This window comes from Dasypus novemcinctus, chromosome 8, assembly GCF_030445035.2.
Source record: "Dasypus novemcinctus isolate mDasNov1 chromosome 8, mDasNov1.1.hap2, whole genome shotgun sequence".
Lineage (NCBI taxonomy): Eukaryota > Metazoa > Chordata > Mammalia > Cingulata > Dasypodidae > Dasypus > Dasypus novemcinctus.
Genome location: NC_080680.1, coordinates 57,063,791 through 57,076,237, shown reverse-complemented (window position 1 = coordinate 57,076,237; position 12,447 = coordinate 57,063,791). Strand labels below are relative to the sequence as shown.

General features: G+C 42.8%; 1 long non-coding RNA gene across 6 annotated transcripts in view; it reads right to left on the bottom strand.

Moving 5' to 3' along the window:
* Positions 1-3,589: 3,589 nt before the first annotated feature.
* LOC139439500 (uncharacterized) overlaps positions 3,590-12,447 on the bottom strand; it is a 51,905-nt gene continuing 43,047 nt past the window's right edge. For 5 of the 6 annotated variants that reach the window (XR_011649408.1, XR_011649404.1, XR_011649405.1 and 2 more), the window contains 2 exons: positions 9,370-9,492; positions 3,590-5,159 (listed from right to left, as the gene is read on the bottom strand). This is a non-coding gene — a long non-coding RNA (uncharacterized lncRNA). Of the gene's footprint in view, positions 5,160-9,369; positions 9,852-12,447 lie in introns of all 6 variants that reach the window. The other variant, XR_011649403.1, reaches the window with a different exon arrangement.

Here is a 12,447-nt window from a genome sequence, read left to right as displayed (position 1 = left end):
GTTGGAGCCATACAACTACTTAATTATATCCATTCACCTAGATTTCTATCAGTGGTTTCCACATGAAGAAAAGAGTTTAGTGTAAAGAAACCCTTGTATATCTGGCATAAAGTTGCCATCAAGGAACAAATCTTTTTTTCTTTTTCTGGTTCCTTGTATTTCTACTTTGGTGGTGAGTTCCTTTTCAGTTTTAGGAAAAAAGCAAACCTGCTTGAATTCTCCTTAGCCAGCATTATCAAGAAAGAGTAACATTTAAAAACTTTTTTGTTAACATAAAACAAGTAACGTTCTTACATTTCCTGTAAACACTTATTCTAAGTCAGTTTACTTCTGTCTTTGGTAAAGCAGATATATTCCCAACTGCTATTTTAGGCTAGTATAGAGCTATAAAAATGCGCAATATGAAAACCAATCTTTTATTTTCTCAGGTTTTCCTTTAACTCCATCTTGATCCTAATCTCCTAAAAGATTTTGGTGGCTACTTCTTTTGTAGCAAAGAGAAGAGGATTGTTCTCAGCTAGAGAAGTAGACTGGAGTTATTATTATTGCGTGATTAACAGCATGCCATGTATCCTTAATGTTATCTCTTATTCCCTATGCCTTACTTGTGTGTATAAGGTTTGCTTGCTTGGTTTTCGTATGTTTAATATGTTTTTTTGGTTTGTTTTGATTTTTTGCCTTAAAAACATTTAAAACAGGTGGCAGACTTGGCCCAGTGGTTAGGGCATCCGTCTACCACATGGGAGGTCCGCGGTTCAAACCCCAGGCCTCCTTGACCTATGTGGAGCTGGTCCATGCGCAGTGTTGATGCGTGCAAGGAGTGCCCTGCCACACAGGGGTGTCCCCCACGTAGGGGAGCCCCACGCACAAGGAGCGCTCCCCATAAGGAGAGCTGCCCAGCGGGAAAGAAAGCGCAGCCTGCCCAGGAATGGCGCCGCCCACACGGAGAGCTGACACAACAAGATGATGCAACAAAAAGAAACACAGATTCCCGTGCCGCTGACAACAGAAGCAGACAAAGAGGATGCAGCAAATAGACACAGAGAACAGACAAGAAGGGTTGGGGGGGAAGGGGAGGGAAATAAATAAATAAATCTTTTTAAAAAAAGAATTTAAAAAAACACTTAAAACAATTCTCTTTTTGATAAGTGATATTATTAGAAATATAAAAGTGCTAAAGCTAAATTTATTATTTGGATATTTGTATTTGAAAGTTCATGTCCATTTCAAACCAAGGCAAGTGGGTGTAACTTTACTGATGAAGTGACATCAGTACTAGTAACCAGCTGTTTTAGCAAAAGGCAACCCCAGGAACATTTTTTTTTTTAAGAATTCCCAAAGATGGGCTCTCAGTTAATCAACTATCAAGAAAGTCAGCGTAAATGTTAGCTGTGGTAAATTTATCTGAATTTCATTAGATTAAAAAGTTGACTGGGAATTCATCCAAAATATGCTCATTAAAAAGCAAAGGTACTTGAAAGTAGAGGAAAGAAATAGGATTATAGTAGACAAAATTAATTTTAAACCTCTTGAACCTGGAAAACATGACTAAAGGTAGAAACGTTAAAGACAAAAAGATTTTATTTTTATCTTAAAAATAGTTCAATGTCTATCCCTGGGGATTTTCTGTGCCGTGTCTCTTTCAGAAATGCACATATCCACACTAACTAACCTCAAAGGAATAAAGGAAAATAAAATTTTCTGAAAGGTACAAAATTACCAAAGATGCAGTGTCATTGAAAATCATTATATTTTCCCAATCCCAAAGTTCAATTTGTCAAAAGATTTTTTTTTATGATTTGTAAATGTATTTAGCTATAATCTCCTGAAGAAATTATTCATTAAGCATTTTCTTTTTAGGAAAAATAATGAAATAACATGAATTTAGAATTGTCCAGAAAAATGTGAACTACATAATGAAAAGTTAATATTGTTAAAAATATCAATAATGTAGGTTATAATAAACTCCTTAGTGGTAAATAAATCGAAAGTTCTTAAATAGATGGATATCTGTCCTGAATAGAATGCTTTAGACATGATTGGGCTTAGGAGGCATTTGTGGAACAAATAAACATGATTGAATTCAGGTAGATCTCAGATGTATATTTTCCTGATTGTTTTTGTTTGCTCTGCCTGGTTTAAATAGGAACTGATCAAACGATAGCAATTGTGTGTACTTTCAACCCTCGCTGTGCAAAAGAGCACTTTCAAATATTCTCTGAAAACCAACATGTCTATATTAGTCAGGAGCATGCTTTAAAAAGAAAATAAATTAATTTGCTCTTGTAATAAAAAAATTCCAGTGATAGAATAGATCTAACTTCTCAAACACCAGGAATCTTTCTCTCTAGATCCCAACTTCACCACTTTCTGTGCTGTTTTCATTCTTAGGCAAATATGGCGGCCAAAATGGGACCAAGATGGGAAGGAAGGAGAATGCTTCCTTTCCAATATAAGCTGATTCCCCCAAATTGTCCTAGGTTGGGTCATGTGCCCATGTCTGAACCACACAATAAGGGTACAAGGGTACAGTGGTGTGCTAGTGTATTTGCTTCCTGTGACTACCATAAGAGAAATTTACTCTTTCATATTTCTGGAGGCCAGCAGTCTGAAATCCAGTATCAGGAGGGCTCTCAGGGAGATTCTGATCCTATCTCTTCCACCTTCTGGTGACTCCAGACCTTCCTTGGCTAGTGGCCACATCATTCCAATCTCTGCTTCTGTGGTCACATTGCCTCCTCCCCTTATCTGTGGGTCTCCTCTGTGAGGCTGTGTCAAATCTCCTTCTGCTTCTATCATTTAAAGACACACGATAATTGTACTTAGATCCCACCCAGATAATCCTGAATAATTTCATCTCAAGATCCTTAATGTAATTACATCTGCAAAGATCCTTTTATTAAATAAAGCCACATTCACAAATTATGGGAATAATTTTATGGACATATCTTTTTTGGGAGGAAGGGGTACCATTCAATTCACTGCATCTGAAAAATGTTTAATAATCTCCTTAGCAGGAATGGGGGAAGACCTGATGTGTAGCATTTGCCTATTTTGGCAGCATAAATACTGCCACCTTGGCTAATTTCAAAGGCTGTCAATGTGAAGTCATTGAATGCAGTGATGGGAAGAGTTGCACAATAGCGTACCATTATACAGTGCTTCCACCATACAGAGCGAGTGGATGTAAGCAACCTCAAGAACATAGGTAAGACTAAAATGTAGTCAAATAATTAGGAAGTGGTACATTTTGAGCATTTATTACCTTTGTCTTTAATATAATTTAATTATAGTTTATATATTTTAAATATATAATTAAATAGTAATTGTTGTTAACAACTGGCTCCCAGAATTCCCCAGAATTCCCCAGAATTCCCAGAATGCTCAAGTGAGCAGACTTGAACCAGCTCAATCACACCACTGAATAGAATATGCTGATTCATCAGGCCTGAATCATGAGAGTTTAGGCAGCAGGGTCAGCAATAACCTTATGAACAGAGAATGGGATGGGTGGTACCTTAAGAGAAAATTAGAGTGTACCCTAATAAAGAAATACTGGGAAGACAAAAACAACACCTCCACTTCAGCATCATTGCTTAAATGTATTTTATTGAATTCAGGCTAAGGAAAAAATAATTTTCAACAAAATTTGAAAGAATTACATGGACAAATATTTGCTTCAGTATGCATGGATCTGCAAATAAGACTCAACTTAAGGAAAATTCAATTAGTTAATCTCATTTTACTTAGCTCATACAAATGTGTTTTTAAAATGATTTTGACAGCTTTACTGAGATATAATTTTCATACTATACATTCACCCATTTGAAGTATATAGTTCAATGGTTTTTAGCACATTTACAGTTATGCAAGAATCATGATTTAAAGAATCAGTTAATTTAAAAACATTTTTATCACCCTCAAAAGGAAACTCTATATCCCTTAGCCATTCTCCCTCAGTGTCCCCACTGGTACCCCCAGCCCCAGGCAACCACTCGTCTACTTTTTGTCTTTATAGATTTCCCTATTCTGGATATTTCATATAAATGGTATCATACAACGTATGATCCTTTGTGACTAGGTTCTTTTGCTTAGCATGTTTTCAAGGCTCATCCATGTTGTAGCATGTATCAACATTTCATTTTCTTTTTTGCTCAATAATTGTATGGATATAACATATTGTATGGATATAACATATTTTTCATTCATTTATTATTTGATGGCCATTTGGGGTTTTTCATTTTTTTAGTCCTATGAATAATGATGTGATGAATATTCACATATGTTTTTGTGGGGACATAGTTTCCATTTCTCGTAAACCAGTGGTCTTTTAGTTTAAATGTCTTAGCTAGGTCTCTTGTCTTCCACATGGTTGAAGGAATCATCATTTAGGACTTAAATAAGAAATGCCACATATAGAATTTCAGACCTACTAAATATTGGGTCACTACCACCAAGCCCACTATTTTTTGGTAGAGGAGGAGGAAGGTGCTGTTTGTCAAGAGAAAGGAGGAGTTGATGTGGGGGCTGCAAATCACCACACAGGTGTGACTAAATTCCCTCTGCATCACTGACAACAGTGACCCTCTATTTGCAAAGTATAAAGAATAATCAAAATAAAATATTCCTCTGACCTGAACATCAGTCATGGGGTGTTATGGATTGAATTGTGTCCCCCCAAAAGGTAAATTCAAATCCTAACCCCACATCTCCTGACAGTAATCCTATTTGGAAATAGTATCTCTGAAGATGTCCTTAGGAAGCCAAACTGGATTAGGGCCCACCCTAATCTAATCTGACTGCTGTTCTTATAAGAAAAGAAATTTAGATGTAGACAGACACAGACAGAGAAGGCAGCCATGTGACAGAGGCGGAGACCGAGTTATGCCACAAGCCAAAGAACCCACAGATTTCGGGGGATGGGTGACCCTGCCCACACCTTAATTTAGGCTTCTAGCCTCCAAAACTGTGTGATGATAAATTTCTGTTGTTTTAAGCCACCCAATTTGTGGTACTTTGTTATAGCCGCTCTAGGAAACTAAGACAAAGGGTTTGGGAAACCTGCAAGGAAAGGGGATAAAAATTAGCTTCCCTGTCTGAAGCCAGCGGAGAGTTTCATTTTCTCTCTTGTACGACTTTGGGGAGTTCTCTGGTATATCCTGCAATGAAAGAATTACGCAAATATTAATTTAGATAGCACTTTCTTTCAAGAAATTCAGAGTGTCTCAAACTGTTTTTCCCTCACTCCTCTGAGGGAGTTTGCATAATGTGTATAAGAAAGTACTTCTTTTAAAATTTACACTCTCTAGTTAGCAAGTACTGGGCAGAAACAGAATTAGAAAAGCAAACCTCCTGACCAAACATTCTGCTGTAATATTTTTTAGTAAGCTTCTATAAATTAATGTACATCCTTAAAAACAGGATCTCCCCATAACTCTATTCACTGATGACTGACATTTCTATCACCAAAGGCAAACTTTCCCTTCCAAATTAGAATCAACTGTATAGCACGCACCATGAAATTGAAGTATATCATTTACTTACAATTAACTCCTCAGGAACCCCCAGACCCTGAAACAGTCCAGATTTTACTCATGCAGTTCAGCTCTCCTAACCTGCACCACCACCACCCCGCCCCACCCCGCCATTGAGAACACTTTAGGAATCCTGGGTTTGGTGCTATGACTTCGTGTTGCTTTTATACTGGGGCTTCACTGCCCTACAGAGTCTTGCTGGTCACACTGGGTGGCAAACTGCACTTCAGTTTCCCAAAGCACAACTCTGCCTGCTGGATGAATCTGAAGAGCTTCCAGCATTAGCCCTACACTGAGCCAAACCCAGCTCTCCATGCCCAACATTTAGTTCCTTGTGTTAGGTTTTTCTTCCAAATAATCTCATTGTGAGATTCTCACTGCCCATTCCTGAGGGGGGAAAAATGAGCTGACTGAAAATGTAGGTGACTAGCTCATGCCAGATCTTGGGGAATTGCAACTGGGTGATATCAGAATCTTTCCTTCTATAAGGCCTCTGGGCTCCATAAATTCCTTGCCAGAGGTCCTCAGAGAATCCTTAATCTAATTAGTGACAAGAAGTCCATACCAGTATGCCATACTGCATCCAGCCTCAGACATATTTTGTTTGAGTCCCATAATCTTAACCTGTACATTATTAAACATTTGTATTAATTGTCAACTGGGACAGGCTACATAATTTGTGGGACCCAACACCACATGAAAACGTGGGCCTCTTGTTCAAAAATTAAGAATTCCAAGATGGCGACAGCAGAGCAATAAACCTAGTACAGGATACTGTGCAACTGCCCTGGTCACATGCCCATGAAACCAGCCCTACTGTTGGCATTTAAAAAGCAAAAGAATCTTGACCTCTCTCAAAAACTGGCAAATCTGGAGACCCTAGGTCAGCATTCCCAAATGGCAATGCAAAATTGGCTGGTGCCAAGTAGTGGCTGTTTCCTTTAGACCAGGTGTTCTTAACCTTTTTTGTTCCAGAGACCCTTTTGTCAGTCAGGTGAAAGCCACAGACCCCTTACTAAGTCCACACTACACTGTGTATCATTTAATAAATGTATCACACCCACACCAACACATCCCCACCAGAGTAATGTTTTTTTAAATTTCAGTTCAAGCTCACAGATCCCTTGTTACGAACCCAGGCTTTAGATGGGGAACCATGCTTCAAGTCGCTGCACTAGCCCCACCTTCACACATGCTCATATGCATACTGTCTTCCTCTGCCTGAGCTGGGGGGGGGAGTGGGGGGAAGTCAGCTGCCATCAATCATCTTGTTTGTGCTGATGTCTTTCTTTTCCCGGATCCACCGCTCTCATTTAGATGGACCTGCTCCACCCCGGTATAGCACCATAACACACTCTACTGTGGGACAATGGCTTCTCACTTCCTCCACACCTGCAAAACTAAGGGGTTATTTAAGTTCCCTTCACAGGACAATAATCAGTTTCTTAAAAAATAAAAATAAAAAACCTGTGCCCATTCTACAGAGATAAGAGTTCAAGTGCAATGGGGAAGAAATTGACATGAGGTATAACTGACTGCTCATCTAAGAGTCTAGATTTGCAGGTTTAGGAGAGGAAAATTAGCAGCAACTGCGTAACTCTTCCTAGAGCTGATCCTACTTAAAATCCCTTGACTGTACAAGGGACAGTCCCAAATTTCAATGGAAACCCAACCATATAGCCCCTTAGCTAGAGCATGCTCCCAAATCGGTCTTCATACCTATTTGCAGAAATGCAAGCCAAATTATAGCTAAAAACTGATAATTCTCGGGAAGTTTTTGGTCTTGTGCCTGGAACTATTGAAGCATATATTCACACCTACCACATGTAACACTTAGTAGCATAATTTCCAGTACATCACTTCAGTGCTTTATTTTTAAAAGAAACAGAGCAGAGACTTCAGGCCTGCCCACTCTGTTGCTTTCTTGCAGGAGACTCCACAAAAGGTGGAGGGGCTGACTTCTGTGCTGAGAAGTGGTCTATTTTGCATATTTACAAGGCAGGGGAGCCCTAAAATCTTTGCTCAAAGCAGGGAGCTCATAAGGCTGAAACATAGAACATTTGTACCTGCATATGAACAGGAAACATAATGTCAAATTTGACATTAAAGGTTCTGAGAAAAGGGGATGCAATGTAATGATTATTTAGTAAATTCCAAATTAGAGATTGGAAGAGACCTTGAGAACATCCTACTCTAAAAACCACTTTGGTGTTAAGACAAGGAAAACGAGGTTCTAAAATTTTAAATGACCTGCCACAGACCAGCACTCCACCTAAAATGCAGTGTACTTCCCTCCCACCAGGCTACTTCTAAGCAGGCGTTGTCCTGTTGGCCAGCCTAAATTGCATGCAAAACCACAAAATTCCGCTCTCTCTCTCTCTACCAGAGCCTCTATTTAGACTCCAGAGTTGGGAAAGGGAAGCTATTCCAACTCCAACTCCCTCAGCAAACAGAAGAAAAGGCATCTGACCCATCATCCGCTTCTCCCGCTGGTCTCTGGGTCTGGCCGCCCTGGTCTCCACAGCAGCTAGCTGGCACCCGGTGCTGATCTGACACCAGGGGGCGCAGCAGCCTTTGTCCTGACACAGGCTTAAAAGGCAGGCTCTGAAGCCTGGCTGGGCCTTCAGGAAAATCAGTCTTTCCCTCCTTTCACAGTTTCTCTTTGGAACCAGCCTCCTCCACAGACCCCTTCATTCATTTTCCCTTTTTAAAGCCTTCTTTCTCCCGTGGCTCAGAGTCTCCCTCTCAATACTTTGTGCTCTGTGCTTGTTGCAGGATTGCAGTTAGAAGGGTGTTTCAGAGATACCAGTCCCTCCCCAGTGCCCCTTTTCTGCAAAATGCAGGAGAACATGATCACGGGCCACATTTGCTCTCACTTGGAGGCTCCCACATTCAGGATGTTTAGCAATTCTTCCAGAATGAAGAAGCCTCAATAACAGGACCAGATTCCATTTTCACAGACATTCTCTATTACCCCTTTCCTTTCCCCTCAAGAAGAAAAATAATAAATAAAATAACTATGGTTCTGGGAAGATTACACACACCTCAGTAACCACTCTTTACTCCCTCTATCTGCCCCCAGCAGCCTAAGCCTGGATGGTAGCCATCGACCCAAAGGCACAGGCTTAAGTGCCCTAACACCCATATTTGTCCTGCTCTCAACAACCTTCTGTGCACTCCAGGCAGGGTAACTGTCTCCTTCTGCCCCCACTAACTTGGCTCTATGTGTGTGTCAGCAGAAACAAATCCATCCACACACCCTCAAAGACACCCAGTTCCAAAGACTCACGTGCTCCCTCCTCTCTCAGAGAAACTAATGTCCTCTCTTCCACGTCCCAGTACTGCCTCTACAGACTCAAACATGCACAAAATGCAAACCTTCAAATTCCCAAAATGCACACATGAGAAGAGAACCTTAAAAAACCCCTGTTAGATAAACTGAAGTGCCATGAGGTCTTCAAAGGGACTTCGAAAAGCAGCTGCTATGTTTGCACTGAGCCTTCCAACCACCCTGAGAGACCGCTAGGGGAAATCTATGATGTAAGTACGAGGCTTGCCCGAGTCCCAGCGCTGGTACAACCCTGGAGTGCTGGGGGGGAGGGGGGGAGTAGGGCTGGGGAAGAGGGGCAACAGCTAATCCAACGACACCAGGGCAGGGAAAGAATGCCATCTTCACAAGTGATCATCAGGCGATCAACACCAAGAGACACTATGATCTTGGCTCCTGAAAAACTGCAGCATTAGTAGGAACCTAGAAAGGGCAGGAGGGGTGGCATAAACCCTGACCTGACCCTTCTTGTAGTCTGTGGTCTCACTCCTTTTGTCCTCCACTCACCTAGCTAATGCAGAGTAATGGAAATTCTGGGTTTGGAGACAGGTAGCTGTGGCTTGTTATCTTGATATGAGCCTCCCTTCTCATTCATAAAATAATGATAGTGTCTATCAGGTATGGAGAGCACTGCAAAAGGAACACAATATATAAACATTATTCTGGAAGAAAGAGTAGAGTAGGAGAATTTTACTTTCATTTTTTGCCGTTGTGTATTGTTTGAAGTTTTTATACATATACTACTTTTAGAATTTTATTTTTAAAATGTCTCTTTTTTGAGCTGCTGTGATAATGACTGATGTAAAGGGCCTGGTACACCATTGATACTCAGTAAACAGTAGTTTATTATTAGTCATCACATCTGCCTCAAAAAATGTGAACAAACAGAATTTAAATCAAGACAACTGGGGCTGGTGCAGACTCTGATTTCTGTTCACTGTAGACTCTTGAGTTGGTCAAGTCCCTCCTCTGTGTCTCAGTTTCCTCATCTGTAAAATTATAAATACAGGTCAGTTGATTTGGAAATGGTAGGAAGGACAGGGCAACATGCTCCCCATTAGAAATTCCTTCTACAATTCAGCCACAGTCTTTGCAGAGGAGGCCTCTCAAGTTTGCATTCATCAAGCAGATCCCCTTCCCAGGAGAAGTTGCCTTCAGGGTAGGCAGAAAAAGCCAGAGGCAGCTGATGCAAGGACAGGAATTAAAGTAAGAACCAAATAAGGCATGAACACTGTGTAGGGCAGAGGGGTGAGGGCACTTGAAGGGCTTAGGGTAGGGGCCTGGCAAGAAGGTTTACTCTGTTCCTTGGGTGCAGTTGATGCCACAATCATTTTCTGGCAAAAAAAAGGGGGGGGGGGGGCGAGATGTAATTCAAGGTCTGGGCCTCCTGGTCCAGCCAGTGCCAGTCCACAGTCCAGCCCAGTACTCTAGACTAAGAGTTCTTTATGGGCCAGGCTGGAGCTGATGAGCTTAGCTTGTTTAGAAGCAGAGCTGCCCTTTGGATTAAGTGGAAAGGAACCAGCTGAAGTTCCTTCCAGTGCTAACTTTATCTGAACAACAACAACAAAAAAACCTTGGAAGACTGGGTCAGAGGAGGTGCAGATGCTCAGACACTGCCCTACCCATTTCAGCAGCCAAGAGTGTAGCTCATCTGGATTGGGGATACCTGTTCTGGGTACTCCAACCCATGAATATCAAATAGGGATTTGTTCTCAGAAGCATACAACTGATTCATTTCTCAACCCGCCCCATAGCAGGCATTTTCCTTTTGCCAGTCTCCTTAGGCAAAGTCTATTTTGCTAGTGCTTGACCTCTTGGGAAGGGGAGGCAGGTAGTCTGGTGGGCAGGAAGGTTGCAACTTTCCTTTTGCCCTGCGGTCTCCTTCCTATTTAAAGCAGCACCGCCTGGTGTAACAGCTTCGTGCCAATATATGCAGGCAGGCAAATTTTCTGACATTGTAAGGGGGGTGTTCAGAGCAGATGGGAGTTTTTTCCCAAGGCCATCAGGCAGGGCAGAAATCGCCCACACCCGCACCCCAGGAGGGATCCCCAGCCCCTACTCTTGCGGCCAGCACTCAAAAGGTATCCACGTTTACACTTAAAAAAGGAGCGGGGGTGAGGGGGTGGGGGGGGGGGGGGAGTGGACTGTTCGTATCTTGGAATTATCTGGACATGCCTGTCACAATTATGTCTCTCCCAAAGCCCGTGTCATCGTTGCCTAAAAGAGAGGAATGTGTTTTCAATTCTCGAGGGATCTGGAATAATGGTATCAGATCAGAGTATGCAGAGGGCAGAGTTGGGAGGAGGCGGTATTTAGGAGGCAGGGCAGGTAGCAACAACTCCTCCTCATTCCCAAAGGCAAAACCAAATAAAAACAATTCCAGCCATCATACTCTGAGCAAACCTGGATTCCGCGAAATTCTGTATTTTTAGAGAAATACCTTCCATTGCACATTATAAGTATCTTTCATGGGCACTCCTGAGTGGCCACTTATTAAAATGCTCTGTGCTTGCTTTTGTCGCGTGGTTCTTTCTCGCGCCCGTTTGTATCTCTGTTAAGCAGCATTGTTTATTAGCCTTGGGTCCATGCCCCTGGGATTGAACTGAAATAAAACAGGAACACGGGATCTGAGCGCTGGAAAAGACTCTGGGTTCCGTAGGCCCGCCCGGCCCGAGAGGATGCCCCGGGGCGCTGGGCAGCCGGCGCGAGGGAGCTCCTGGTGGCGTGCGCGCCTGGCGAAGGGCAAGTTTGCGAGAGTTTTTACAGACGCGGAAAGGTCCTGGGCAACCCGAAATCAAGATGAGTGCGCACAGGAAGGAGGCACGTGGGGAAGGGAAACGCCACTTACAACTGACACGGGAAAAGGGGTGTGACTTAGGGGCCAAAAGGACTAAAATTGCCAAGGGAGCGCGGCACCGGCTGCGTTCTGAGCGGTGTTTTGGTTCGCTCGACCTTCATCCTCGTGCAATAAATCCTGGTTAATAAACCCTCGTTCTTCCGCTTTACCCCGCAGTCCTCGCTGTCAAGTAGAGTTTCCCAAACAAGATGAGGCTTACCCCTTTCCTACCTCGCAATTGCCCAATTGTTACTATTTCGTTTTCAGTCGAGTGCTTTGTGACGGTGATTAACCCGAGCGCATGCCCTGAGAAAGCGAGCACCACAGGATTTTCAGTCACAGGGAAAGTCTTCCTGTCCCCTCAGACTCCGAAACGGGCCCCCACCCAGTAGGGTCTCTCAAATTCTGTGCTCCGAAAAAGCAGTGGGGTTCGCTATCAAAATGCAGAAACCCGCATCGGAGGCACAACAGTGAGTGCCTACGAAGTCTGGAGGGGGGGAGGGTGGAGAGGGGGACTCTGGGCTGAGCACATCCTGCGCCTCCACAACCCCCAATTTAATGTTGGGACGGATATGCTGGAGAGTTTGCCTGGGGGAGGAAAAAAAAAGCCGTGAAATGCGCGCACCAGACCCGGACAGTGCACTTCTCAAAAGAGACGCCCACCCCCAGGGCCCGGCCCGAACTGTTCTTCCCACAGGTTCGTGTGGGAGACCAAAGCCTCCGGCCCCCCAGCCTATGAAAATTCATCC